Source organism: Triturus cristatus, chromosome 10 (assembly GCF_964204655.1).
Source record: "Triturus cristatus chromosome 10, aTriCri1.1, whole genome shotgun sequence".
Taxonomy (NCBI): domain Eukaryota; kingdom Metazoa; phylum Chordata; class Amphibia; order Caudata; family Salamandridae; genus Triturus; species Triturus cristatus.
In genome coordinates this window covers 434,173,042-434,186,320 of record NC_140593.1, presented here as the reverse complement: position 1 = coordinate 434,186,320, position 13,279 = coordinate 434,173,042, and positions in this window count along the sequence as shown.

The window sequence follows — 13,279 nt, the reverse complement described above, 5'->3', positions numbered from 1 at the left end:
CATTAACTCTTAGTGAATGCTAGTGAGAGCAACAATCAATATAACCTTTCCCCCTGTTTATTGGCTCTGTGACATATTGTTGACTGCTGAAATGCAGATATGGGTAGTGCCACAAATCAACATTGAACAATATGATGGACAGGTGAACACTTAGCTGTGCATGGCAAGTAATTGACTGAACTATCAAATCATACTGATGAGAAAATAAAACTACATATTTATACAAACCAAACAAAGTTAAATGCAACATATGTTTACAATAGTAAAATATGTAGTCAAATTAAATGAAATTACAAAGTTCAGTAGGGGGGTTTAAATGAGCAAAGAAATGAAGATCACATCAGTACTCCAAAACTTCTTTATAGCCTCTCATACTCCACAATGGCACCCATTAAGAGCATCCTATCGCACATGCCTTATTTTGGAAAGGAGGTTATCACGCTTGTGGGGGTGGGAGATGTGAGATGAGCAGATTTAGGGGCAGGTAAAACCTCAGGGTCTTGAAGATGTGGGTGTATCAAAATAGGGTGAGAAGTTTTCTTTTGAATGGGTAGAATCGCTAGAGAATGGTGAGACGTGATGAATAGTTCTTGCAGGTATTGAAGATCGATGTGGCCAATTATCCCTGAAGTGGAAAGGGATCGGGCATACATTAATCAGGGAAACCGATATAGAGGGTGCCAGATGTAAGTGGTAGGTCTTCTGGAGTGTTGAAGTGAGCCACTATTTGGATCGGTTAACTCAGATAGTGCAGCTCTCGGACAGGAATGGCTTGAGAAAGAGTTGCAATTGCTAACATGAGATGTCCCACAAAGTATGGATAATGAATCACTACTGCATATTGCATCCATTTGTCCTCAACTGTTAGAAGAGAGGAAAGCCCTATTAAAATCCATTCTTAAAGAAAATAGGGTGAGAACATGTCGCCAAGCAATTACAACTTGTCTCTCTGGGAAATCAGCTAGTTTGACTACACAATTTGTAACGTTTATTCTTATTGCAGAAAAAAAGTTGACCTCAGAGTGTGTCACCTGATGTTAGGGGTAGCTTGTGATAGCTAATAATTGTTTTTTTTCCAATGAAGCTGTCAGTCCCAAAGATGCTGATTGTTGCCTGTATCTCCACAATTTCATCTGAAAATTGCACGTATGGCTCAGAAATTGAAATCTTACAAGGTTTTAATCGCCTGTAGTAATTGGGTATAATCCTAATTATTATTTACTTATTTGTACGGTGTAGGTTCTTTTGTGAGGAAGATGTAACCCTTTTAAATTAATTATATAGAATGTTGTTTGATGCAAGAAAGGCTTCTTTGAAAGGAACTGCACAGTGGCACTTTAACTATGGCACTTTAATCTATGAATTTAAAAAAAGGGGTAGTGTATGCTGTTCCCCTAAGAAGATTTTATTATTTTTATATATAATGTAGCATTGTCTCTTGTGATCCATGCGAAACATCTGATTTTTAATACTAGAAAAAGAATGTTAATCTTGAGAAGGTTTGCACTTTTGAAATGATTACATATAAAGGCACTTTAGTAATGGCACTTTAACTCAGGGTTTTAAAAAAACCATAGTATTGATGGTTTTATGGAAGATTCAATTAATGCTAAAAAAATGTGTTACAACATGGCGTGACCACAGAATTGAAATATAATGTATCTCCGATATTATTTTACACTTTGCAATGTACCATGTGTTTTTGACACTAGAAGATAATATCATTGAAACAGGGAGGGCTGGGGGTGCCGGACTTACGGGCGTACTGTTACGCTAGCCAACTGCAGTGGGTGGCATATTGGTTGGCGGGACGTAACTTACAGGAATTGGATATGTCGCAGCGGGATTGGGACAGAGGAGTTATCCACAGGCTCTTATTGCCCCAGGCCCTGATTCCGACATCGACGCCCACCTATTACGGATAGCGATCACATACTGGAGCAACGCATTGAGGTACACAGGTCGGACACCACCATATGCCCCTACCATCCCACTGCTGGGTATTCCCACACGATCGGGGCTGGTCACTAATCGTACTCTACGGGCATGGTCCGACGCGGGCATTACTACCATAGGGGAGTTCTTCTCGGAGGTAGTCCTAATGTCGCACAAAACCTTTGTGCATGAGCATGGGGGCCCCAATAGACTGTTCCTATTACATGCAAATATAACTAGATTTATTCATAATACATGCACACCAGAGGGCACCGAACCTGATACAAACGCGCTGCTTACCATGCAATATCTAATGGGACATGGAGCACACCTGACAAAATGGTTGACTCACAGGATCCGCACTGAAACGGCGATCTTGTTGCAACCACTCTGTGTCAAATAGGAATGAGATGCGGGCCGTGCATTTACAGACAAGGAGTGGGACGCCGTAATAGGTTATCCCAAGAAGGTGTCTCGCAATCCCAAATTCAAATTCATCCAATTGATGTTGATCCACAGAGCCTATCTGACCCAGAGTAGACTGTGCACTATGTTTCCGGGAACAAGAGATACATGTCCGTGTTGTCATGCACCCAGTGCGGGACTGATCCACATGGTATGGGACTGTCAGAGACTGGGGAACTACTGGACGGCAGTATGCAAGATACTGAAGGACATTGCCCCAGTGTGCAATAATGACACAATGGAATATTGTGTATTGGGACTGGGGCCCCGCGGGAAGAAGGGTAATCCTATTCATAGGTTTGCTAACCTTGCACTTCTCCTGGCTAAAAGGACCATTACCACACGTTGGAAGGCCGCTATGGCTCCATCCCTACAGGATTGGCATGCGGAAATGGTCAGGTGGGGTAGGTCGGAGGGGGCTGAACTACAAAGAGAAGAATACAGGGGTTTACGCAAAACACTGATATCTACGGATTGGAATGCAATGTTGGAGGAATACGCCGTGATTGACATATTATCTTATTAAGGGACCATGCTAACGTCTGCCCGAGCCCCAGTCCATGGGAAGAGATCGCACAGGTCCATAATAGTAGTGGGTTTCTTAATTATACAGGGGTGCAAGATGCACACAGGAATACCTGTGGAGGATCTGTACACGCAGGACCATGTCCTGGGAATGTGAATATATTGCTATTGGGAAGTTTTGGCCGGGCTTGCGGGGAGAGGGAGGGGTGGGTACGTTTGATATGGTAGAATAGTTATAAATTGAGATGATTGATTTTGTAAACCGAATAAAATATATAATGACTGTTTTCTGATGAAGGCGAGTGAGTTGCAAATCTACATATTGCTTTACAGAAATTGATCTATTTCACAGTTTTCAAGAACTCTTGCAGTGCTATTTATGAACTTTCTCAAATCCTCAGGGATACGGTTGTGACACGCTGCAGATTTGATGTAATTGTATATGACAGATGCCGAATACAAGCAATTTTAATGTCTCGCCTTTTCCTTACAAGGATAATTATTGTGAAAAGTCAATAAAAAGATATTTTAAAAAAAAGAAGATAATATCATTGATTGACCAAATCAATACAAGTGTGTCCTATGCATAATTTAATTAATTTTATACTTTCTGTTTGTAATGATTTTTATTAATCAACAATAATGTATTTTCTTCTAATATGTGCCATTCGAGATAGGTCCAGGCTAATTACTGGCTTCTGTTACAATGTCTGAAGTTGTAGTCTTTTTCTGAAGTTTAGTCACACTGGAAAAATGGGGTCATAGAGTTTTAATTTGGTGTCAGACGTCAGATTGGGAGACATAGTCCCAAAAAAAATTCAGAGCGAGGAACTGTGCCAAATTTACCAGCACCGTACTCCAACATTTTCAAAATGCAGGGATGCGCCATATTCACAGGAATACGACGCACCCCTGTGTTTACCATAGCGCTGACGCATAAAAAGCTGCCTAGCACCAGCGCAAGCACCCTGCCACCATATTGCAAGGGTGGCTGAGCTGCAGGGACTATTGTTTATGTGCAGGAAGGGACACCTTCCTGCACATAGACAATCAATAATAGTGATTTGCACCTTCTATGTGTGCTGCAGAATGCAGCACACATGGAAAGAGCAAAAAACAAGGAGAAATTAATAATTTCTCCTCGTTGCACCATTCTATCCACTAGTATTCCATGGCGTTTGGTTTTGGCACTGCCTCAGCCTTGTAAATCTGGGGCAGGGTCAAAAAGCAAAGGGTGTTGTAGTGGCATGCCCACAGCAACACCCATTGCACGCCCCTTTGCCGCAGAGGACTGCGGCGAAAAGGGGCATATTTACAAGGTTGCGTTAAGCCACGCAAAGTAAATATGGAAAATGGCACTGCGTCACCAGAGTATCAAAAAAAGTTATGCTGAGGGCTTGTAAATACAACCCTAAGACTTTAAGCTGTCGCAAATAGAGACATGAATTTACACCTTTAAGGTAGGTGAAGCAGAGATGGTTATTTTTCTGTCATATGGGATTTTGGTATCCTGGCCGACATGTAGAGAGTTCAAGAAAACGTTGGTTTATATAGTGGTGTTGGAAAAATGTTATGCGCTCCACCTATGTTTTAATGAGTGACTCAAGCGTATAGCACCTACAAACTTGTTTAACCAACATATGTTGTACATAATGTAATAAGCAACTAGTTATTATTGGAAAGTAAGGGAGGTTGGTTAATTATGTTCATGTGGTGCTGCAGGACCAAATAGTATTAGCGCACTTTGCATCATAACAAAAGAGTAAAATCTTAAACAAAGGAACTCATTTAGCTATAACTGGTGATATGATGAACATACAAGGAGGGTGATGGAAGGAGCAGCATTTAAATAGCAGAGAAGAGCCTAGTAACAGAACTTGAAGTGTAAAGTTTAGTTCAAGAACATTTTATGTAAATGGGTGTAAGTCTCTTTTTGAGGGACAGTAGAGTTGGCTGGGTTCTCATTAGTGGATCTCAAGTTCTGTATGCGGCTGCTATGCCTGTGAAATATTATTTCAAGGCTTGTGATTTTCTTAATGTGTGTGCTTTAAGCTGTAGAGAACTCTTACTACATGATTTTAGTTTGCTTCTAATAATTAAATTAGCCAAGTAGGTTGATCAAATGTATTGCATTGTAGATGAGGCACCTGATCTTGAATATGATCCTAGCTTCCAGTAGTAACTAATGAGGATCTCAAAGTACTAGGCAAATACTGTTGTATTTTTTAGGTGTTGATATTAATCTTGCTGTAGAGTGTAAGATTTCTGTAAGAAATGTGATTATTTTTTTGGGGGTGACTAACCACCGCAAGGAATAATCGCAATCCTTGTCAAGATGAACCTTCAAGGTCACTAAATTAACCAGAGCTCACCCCCTGGTAGCTATGGCACAGAGTAGACAGGCCTACCTTAGGGTAGTGTGTAAGATATTTATGCAGTAGCAAAACAGTAATAAAGCCAAAATACAAAACAATAAAACTAAATTAGAAAAATAGAGTAAAATGCAATAAACATAATGACACCAAAATGACCAAACATCCAGTACTGGGAACTGGAGATATGAATTTTTAAAGTTATAAGTAGGAATAGAGCCAAGACGCATAAAGTGTAGTAGACCGAGACCTAGGCACAATTTGAAAGTGACCACAATGCATGCACCAACCAGGTTCTCCTGGTCAAATATTTTACCTTCTGACTTTAGTCCTTTAAGACCCAATTCACCACAGGAGTACACGTCTAAAGCTCCCTCAGGATCTCAGGGGAGGCACTTAGAGACTTGCAGGGTATCAGACAGAGGTCTACAGCAGGGTTCAGTCCAGGTCCAGTTGCCACTGATCAACTGAGCAGCTGCAGGAAAGGCCTCTTGTAGCTTGTTCTGTACCTTTAGCTTGAAAAGGAGGTCAGCCATATGACCATTGAGGTCCACTTCTTTGTCCTGGGAATAAGAGAGAGCAGGTCCAGTGGTGTGCGGCTCTTCTCAGGTAGCAGACATCAGATTAAGTCTTTTTCTGATCCTTCTCAGGTCTGGGAGAGTTCTGTAGTGGGTGTCTGAAGGTGCCCCATATATGCCTGGCACAAGCTAATGGGTGGGAATGACTCCCGAGGATGTCATAATGAATGGGGAAAAGGTTCATGGGCTAGCTCTACCCACTTTGATATTTTTCAAGATGGTGACAGTCTTGGCCACACTAAACTTAGGCTCTGAGGTATTGGGGCGTGTGAAGGAAGTGTACCATGGTAATCCTAATGTCTTCCCACATCTGATATTAAAATCCAGTTTAAGGGAGCCATTATACCCACAATAAATCTGGAGACAGAAGGCTGGTATGACAAAACAGGTTTCATCAGCAAGCAGACAGTGGATGCACACGAATTGTCTTACCATCTGTTCCCTGCCTTTCAAATTCCTCCCAAAAGGTTACATATAATTACAGCAGACTTTTCAGTCACACTTTGACAATCAGACAGGATTTGACACTGTAATGTCAAAAAGGATACTCACAGCCCACCATGCCTGCAAATTCTGGGACGTTCAGAGGAGACATCACTGCCCATTCAGGTCAGCCTTTTTTTTTATCTTGCGATGCCTCTCACACCTTTTTGTAACATCTATTCAAATAGTAATCCCTGCAAAATATTGCCCAACAACTTCAGTCAGGAAAAAGGGTAACTTTTTAAAAGTAATCTTTTCTTAATATTTGTTAAAAATCTGACCTCACCATAGAATTGGGTTTTCACTAACCATCAACGTTAGTTGTTTAATTATTTTTCTAGATAGTCCCAATCCTGAGATACAGTATTAGGATTTTAATCTGTACTCTGGTTTTCTACATAAAACGATTAGGCTGGCCACAGTGAAAAATAGCTTTGGGTGCCTAGTCACTGTAACAACATGTACACATTAAATATCTATATGTCATACATTGGGGTAACTTATTAATAGTTAAAAGGGAGGTTTTGACGTGTTGAAAGGGTTGATTTTGACATGTCGAATTGCAGTTTTCACACTGCTACAGGCAGCCTACAACGGAAGGCCTGAATCCATGTTTTACACTGTCACTGGGTGGCAGAATGGGTGGAGTAGTCCACCTGTGAAATTTTACTGACAGGCCATGGATGCATTTTGTACCATATTCTAGGCACCAATGGATAACTTTCACATGCTAATTAGGTCAATGCCAACTGGACCATGTTTGAAGGGGGAGCACAGGCACTTTATTGTTGGTTAGCAGAGGTAAAGTGCACAGAGTAGAACTTTGTGCACATTACCTCTGCTAACCAACAAAATCTGCTAAATCCAGCAAAAATACAGGGTCCGAATAAAGGCGATAAATCTAGGGTTACCAAGCAGAAAATATGGATTTTCTGCACAAGCCTAATACCTAATATGTAGATCATTTGCTGGTGGTTTATGGTGCTCAACACTGCTGAAAGATCTAGTAATATGAAAAGACATTTGTGAGGAATTACCTCATTTTTGTTGTGATCCTCCAAATTTTACCTGTCTGATTTTGCTGGCAATAGGGCTCTATATTCTTTACCACTCCTAAACAGTGGTAAGGTGTCTGTCTGTATTTCCCCTCTAAAATAGGTACTCTGCATTTAAATCCCCCACTTGGTTCTTTAACTTCACTAAAAGTCCATTAAAAATGGTACATAAAATACACCTTTGGCAATGTAAGTTTAATGTGGGCCGCAGTGTGTATTTACATTGCACACATATAGGACAACAGTATAAGTATATAGAGACATCACTGTGCTTTGACTGGGCTACAGTTTATATGCACCGTAGTAACACATGGCAGGGAAGAATATCTTTGCCATGTTGGAAAAGCCTATTTTCATATATCCTTAAGTCACGCCCAAAGTGTACCTTGACAGAGTTAATATATAAAAATGTGGAACACTACAAATTGGAGTTAATATGTTCTCACAGTGAAATAAAACCTAAAAATCATATGCAATTTGTACGGTGTTAGACTTTTCCATGACCATACCAAGATGTGATGAAAAGATTTTTGTTTTCCATCTTCACGTGCTAGAGAAACAATTACAAGTTATTTGCCACTTAGTTTTCAAAATCTGATTCAATGGTCAAATTCGATTTTGTTATCTTTAGTAGAAAAATTACTTTATAAAAATGTATCTTGTGTTAGTTCGGCCACAACTGGCTTCAAACTACTTTTGCCACTCATGGCACCTCCAAAGCATGAATTTACATCCTTAGATGAGAGACATTATATCTTCTGCTGGAAAGACAATAAGCTGCCTCTTAGCCCAGAAAAAATAAGATCATCCACTTAGCCTGGTTTAACAATCTGGAAGTATATAGGAACACATGACAGAACAAAGGGCAGCCCTGACACATCTTTTCAATTGGAGAAGCAAAAGAGGGGTCTTCTGCCAAATTGGGAGAGAGAACCAGTTTGGTCCCTGTCAGGTAGGAGTAGATCTCAACTAAACAGAGCAGTGGATGAGGAGCTGAACTGGGACCTGCCAAGTGGCCGTAGAGTTCTGCCATTTTGAAAGAGTGGCTCCATGATCAGTTTACTTTAATTTATAGAGGAAGTGCTGCAAAAGGAGGTAGGCAGTTGGCAAGAAAATAGCCAGGATTTTGCAGATAAAGATTGGCAGCTTACCACCACTTCACACAGAACATTCCAGAATGAATGAAGACTCACCTGAAGAAGAAGAGTCTGCTGGAAGATATATATCCTGAATTCTCACTACTGCTGGAACAAGAGGACTCAAGGACTCCTGCTGGTAACCAGAGGCTGGAACTGCTTTTAAAGGGTCAATTGGTTGGACCCTGTGTGCCTGCTTATGGACTCAAAAAGCTGACAGACTCCTGACTCCAAGAGGGCCCTGCTGATCACAGAGAAATGGACCGTGCAAGAGACCTGGCTGAAAAGAGACCTGCTGAAGGATTGAATAGAAAGGCATTTCCTAATAGTTGGAGACTGAGTTACTTTCTTAACCTCAGGAGGACAGCAAAAAGGTGCCGAGAATTTCCTGTACTGGTAGCACCTGGGGTAGACATGAAAACCAGAGGTGTCCTGCTAGGATCTTTTTAGCAGTGCTGAAAACCGGTTCAGTAGGACCTTGCAGTAAAGAAATCTGGTCTCATAGCATCCTGGCCAGCTACAGCTATCAGAATTGCCCTGCTGGAAGACTTTGAGAACCAAAAATCTGCCTAAGGAAAAACCTTGGACGATCGAGAGTTGGCAAATTTATCCAACCTGTGAAGCAACGTCGGAAGCAATGAAATCCAGCTTTGGACCTCCTTGAGCTTTTGGTGCTAAAACTAATGGCTTCAGCGAGAACTCAATGATGTTATATTTGATTACTAGAGACCCTTACTGGCCACAGCCTTCAATATTGTCCATCAAAGAATTCTGGCTTCCATTTCAGAGATTAAGGTCAAAGGTAACATCTTTGATCAAGGTTACCCACTTGGTGTATTTGACCTCTGCTGCATCATGGGGAGTCTTAAATCTCATCTAGGGCCCGGTCAACTGCTATCTGTTATTTTTCAATAGCACTTTACTTTTTCAAGGCTTTATTTGCCTTACAATTTCCAAATTTCATATCTTTGGTTCCACTAGTCTAATTTTGATGATCTTGGTGCCCTTTGGCGCAATTAAATATTTCTCATTATAGTCTACATTGATTTGAAAATGTTACTGTGTTGTATTCTTTATTGTAGACATAGTTGGTATTGCTTTAACGTAACATACTGTTCTGTGGGGGACTGCTTGCTGCTTGTGCAATAGCTACCAGGAGTCAAGCAGTGATTCTCTACAAACTGTGTTTTAGCTTAACCAGATTGTGTTTATTAAATTAGCAGGGGGTCACCCTCAAAGTAATAACCCAATTTTTGCCAGCATTACTCTACATAGTCCAAAATTTGGGCGATGCCATCAAGTACTTTTAGAGTTGCAGTTTCCATTCAGTAGCCTTTTTCGAAACCTGATTGCTGCTCCACTAATAGATCGTTTTCACTTATATATGATGATAGTTGGATGGAGAAACATTTCTTAATTATCTTACCAAGCCAAGATAAATTTGTAATTGGCATATAGTTGTCAGGAACACCATATTACATATTTAGTTTCCTTAGGGTTGGTGAGATTTTTCCTGCTTTGAGATTGTATGGAAATGTTCTCTGTGATATTGTGATGATAATGGTAGTTCACCATGATGCCTTGAGTAGGTGAAATCTACCCTTGATATGTTGGCCTGGGTTGTTTCACTGTTTTATTGAGTTCTTCAACAGTTGTCGGAGAAAGTGTTTTCAATGTCTTCTGTGTCTTTGAGAAGGGAATCACTGTCGGTGGATTTCTCAGAATCATTTTGTCCCTGATAGTAGCAACTTTGTCCATGAAAATATATGAGCACTTTGTTGCATTTTTTCATGAGAAGATACTATAGTCTCTTTTAATGGTGAGGAGAATTGGGTGGTTGAAATTAAAAAGAGATCTGGAAGGATTTGAAGAACTTGTTATCTGGTCTTGACAGTGGTGGCTGGTAACTTTTGACAGTGGTGAGCGTTAAAGTTCTTTCCAACTTTCACAGCACAAGCAAGGCAGCCACACGGTCCCAAGGTCTGAAATGCATAAAAGCAGAAAACCTCTGACCATTTCCGGCTTCCCCACTTGACCAAACTGTGTGATCATAGACAAATACTTTCTTTTACCAACCCTCAATTTTCTTCACTATCACATATGAGTGCACCTTAAAATGCGTAAGTTCAGGATATGCTCTATACAAAGACATCTCATGCCTGATTTCACAGAATATAATGCTGCTTTCAGTATCATAAGAAACTAGGCCACATATACAGTGTACAACAAATCGCTAATAGCATTGTCATTAGGGTGAGGACACAGGAATGTTTCTAAATTCATATTTTAAAAATATTTTTTGAAAGAGAGCAGGTACACATATTGCCACCTGTGTGACATTCACTGGAGAGAGGACAGGTAGTCCTTTCCCTATTGAGCGTGTGGCACTCCCCTCACTCTCCCTTCTCACCTCAAGCTTGCCCTCTCTCACCTGGCTCTCTAATGTCTTCTTCCTATCTTCTAAGATTCTGCTTTCCTTGTGGTCTAACTCAGTTCTTGTCTTTGCAGTATTTCTCTTGCCCCCCCCCCCTCTGCTCTTATGCTCAGTGACAACAAAAGAGCCTGCTCGCCAGACCCCTCTATTGCTGCAACAATAAATTAATTATTTTGCAAGGTTTATACTTTCTACATTGTTCTGGTGAATATGCAATGCACTGACCACACCCCAGACTGCTGGTGGCTGTCACTGTTTGTATGCAATAATAATATCGAATGCAGGCTGCAGAGGTGGCTCAGGGGTTCACCACGGTGTCTACTGGGCCTAGTGTTAGACCATTGCACATAGGTATGTAAATTAGCTGCTTCTTACCAGACACACCGGAGGACAGAGTCACTATCTATCACAGCTATTTGTGTGAACCAGTCTCTATGTGACCATTTTTTCCTAATGGACTAGGTATGGTTATGTGAGTTACAATGGATCTATGAGGATTCGCTCCATACCTGATTCGCCAGGTACATCAAGAAAAACAAGCTACTGGCAGACATAACCCCAACAAAGTCCCCAGCCTGCAACCCCTCCTTCCTCAGACAAATTAAAAGCAGTGTCAAAATGTGCATGGCTATTTCTTTATTTGTGCTTACCTCTCAGTCTCTTGCAGCTTAGTTTGGAAGAGTATGCTAACCATGCAGGCTATAGTCCCACTGGAAGCATTGTGAGCGCAACGCTTCCCAGCTCCTCCACTGCTCCTAGCCTCGTTCACTGCCAGCTGTCGCCATTTTAGAGGAGCCCAGAGTATGAGTAATGAGGGTCACCTGCTTTTCCTGGAGCAGACCATGCTCCGCTCACTGAGGCTGAAGCTGGATCAGAGGCAGAAGCTGCTGGCCACCGAAAAGCACCAGGTGGCTCTTCAGGCATTCATTGACCAGCCAGGACATAGCTTGCTGCTGCTGAGCCAGGTGGGACGGCTGATGCCAGGAGATCACTTACCACCCGGCAACAGGAGCAAGGCAGCAGCTGTCTACTTCCTCAAGGGTGGGAAGAGCCCCGTAATCTGGCAGGGTCATGGGGGCAGCTACTGACCGGGAAAATCTCCTATCAGCTGGAAGTGCCGGCAGAGGCTGTTAGGCTGGTGTGTGCTGCACGCACTCAGGGCTGATCACAGTGGCCACAGTGAAGGGAATGAATGGAACGTGGTTCATGTTGACTTCCTACAGCCAGGCAACATGAAACTTACCATTCCTAGAGCTGCTCTCATGCTTTTTCCAGCATGAGAGAAGGATCAGGATTGGTTTCAGCAGGCTAACCCATTGCTACTTTTGAGCCTAAGAATTGCATGTGCCTGCAATCACGGCAGGTTTACACCACTGTGATTAGTGTGGTCTGAAGTGTGCATGTCGGGTTGGCCATCACAAGACAGCTGGCCAATCTGACTTGCGCACTCCGCTCTAGCAGCCAGCTTCAGTCATCCTGCTACTGATGCTGCCATGAGCCCCTCCCCGCCCTTGCACACTGACACTCACGCTAGAACAGCGTGTGCCTGCAATAAAATAGGCATAAACACCATTACATGTACCTGCTGAGCTCGCAGCAGGTAGGGCAATGCTCCTCTGCCCTTAAGGAGGAACCACCACTGGGTCTGGGATGTAATTGCCTTTGGTGTTTTAATTGCAGATTTGTATAACTTCCAGGCTGCTATTAATTAGGATTTTTATAATAAAGGATTTTATGGTTTGCCATTTTCTTTCTAGATTTCAAATTTCTCTTCTTGAAAACAGTAGTGTGTCAGTTAATCATACAGAACATATCAGTGATCATGGATAAATATGCAACTCATTTGGTCAAATTAATTGTTCATGTGCGGGACAACTGGATTTATGAGATTGTGCAGCCGCAGTGTATTTTGCAAAGGTATGTGTTTACTACACTTGCAATATAATCTTTCAAATGCTACACATATTGCATATTGCAAAAAAAATGTTTGCAGCTCAAATGGTTTAAAAGTTATTAAAACAGCTTCAAATGTGGCACAGCCCTGTCGCAAATGCAAACTGCCCCCTTTCATTGCTCATTGCTGTATTCAGGGATTAAACTGGTACTAATGAGGTGAAAACATTTTTCATGGTGTATTAATCCGTTAACCGCGGCGCAAACTCTGCCGCGGTCAGGGAGTTTTAATGAGTGGGCGGGGCCGCGTCGGCCAACGGAAGTGCGCAGCACTAGCCAGGTAGTGCTCGCGACGGCCGTTGGCCGCCATGCGCACCGAACGGGTTAATGTGTATTGGAACAT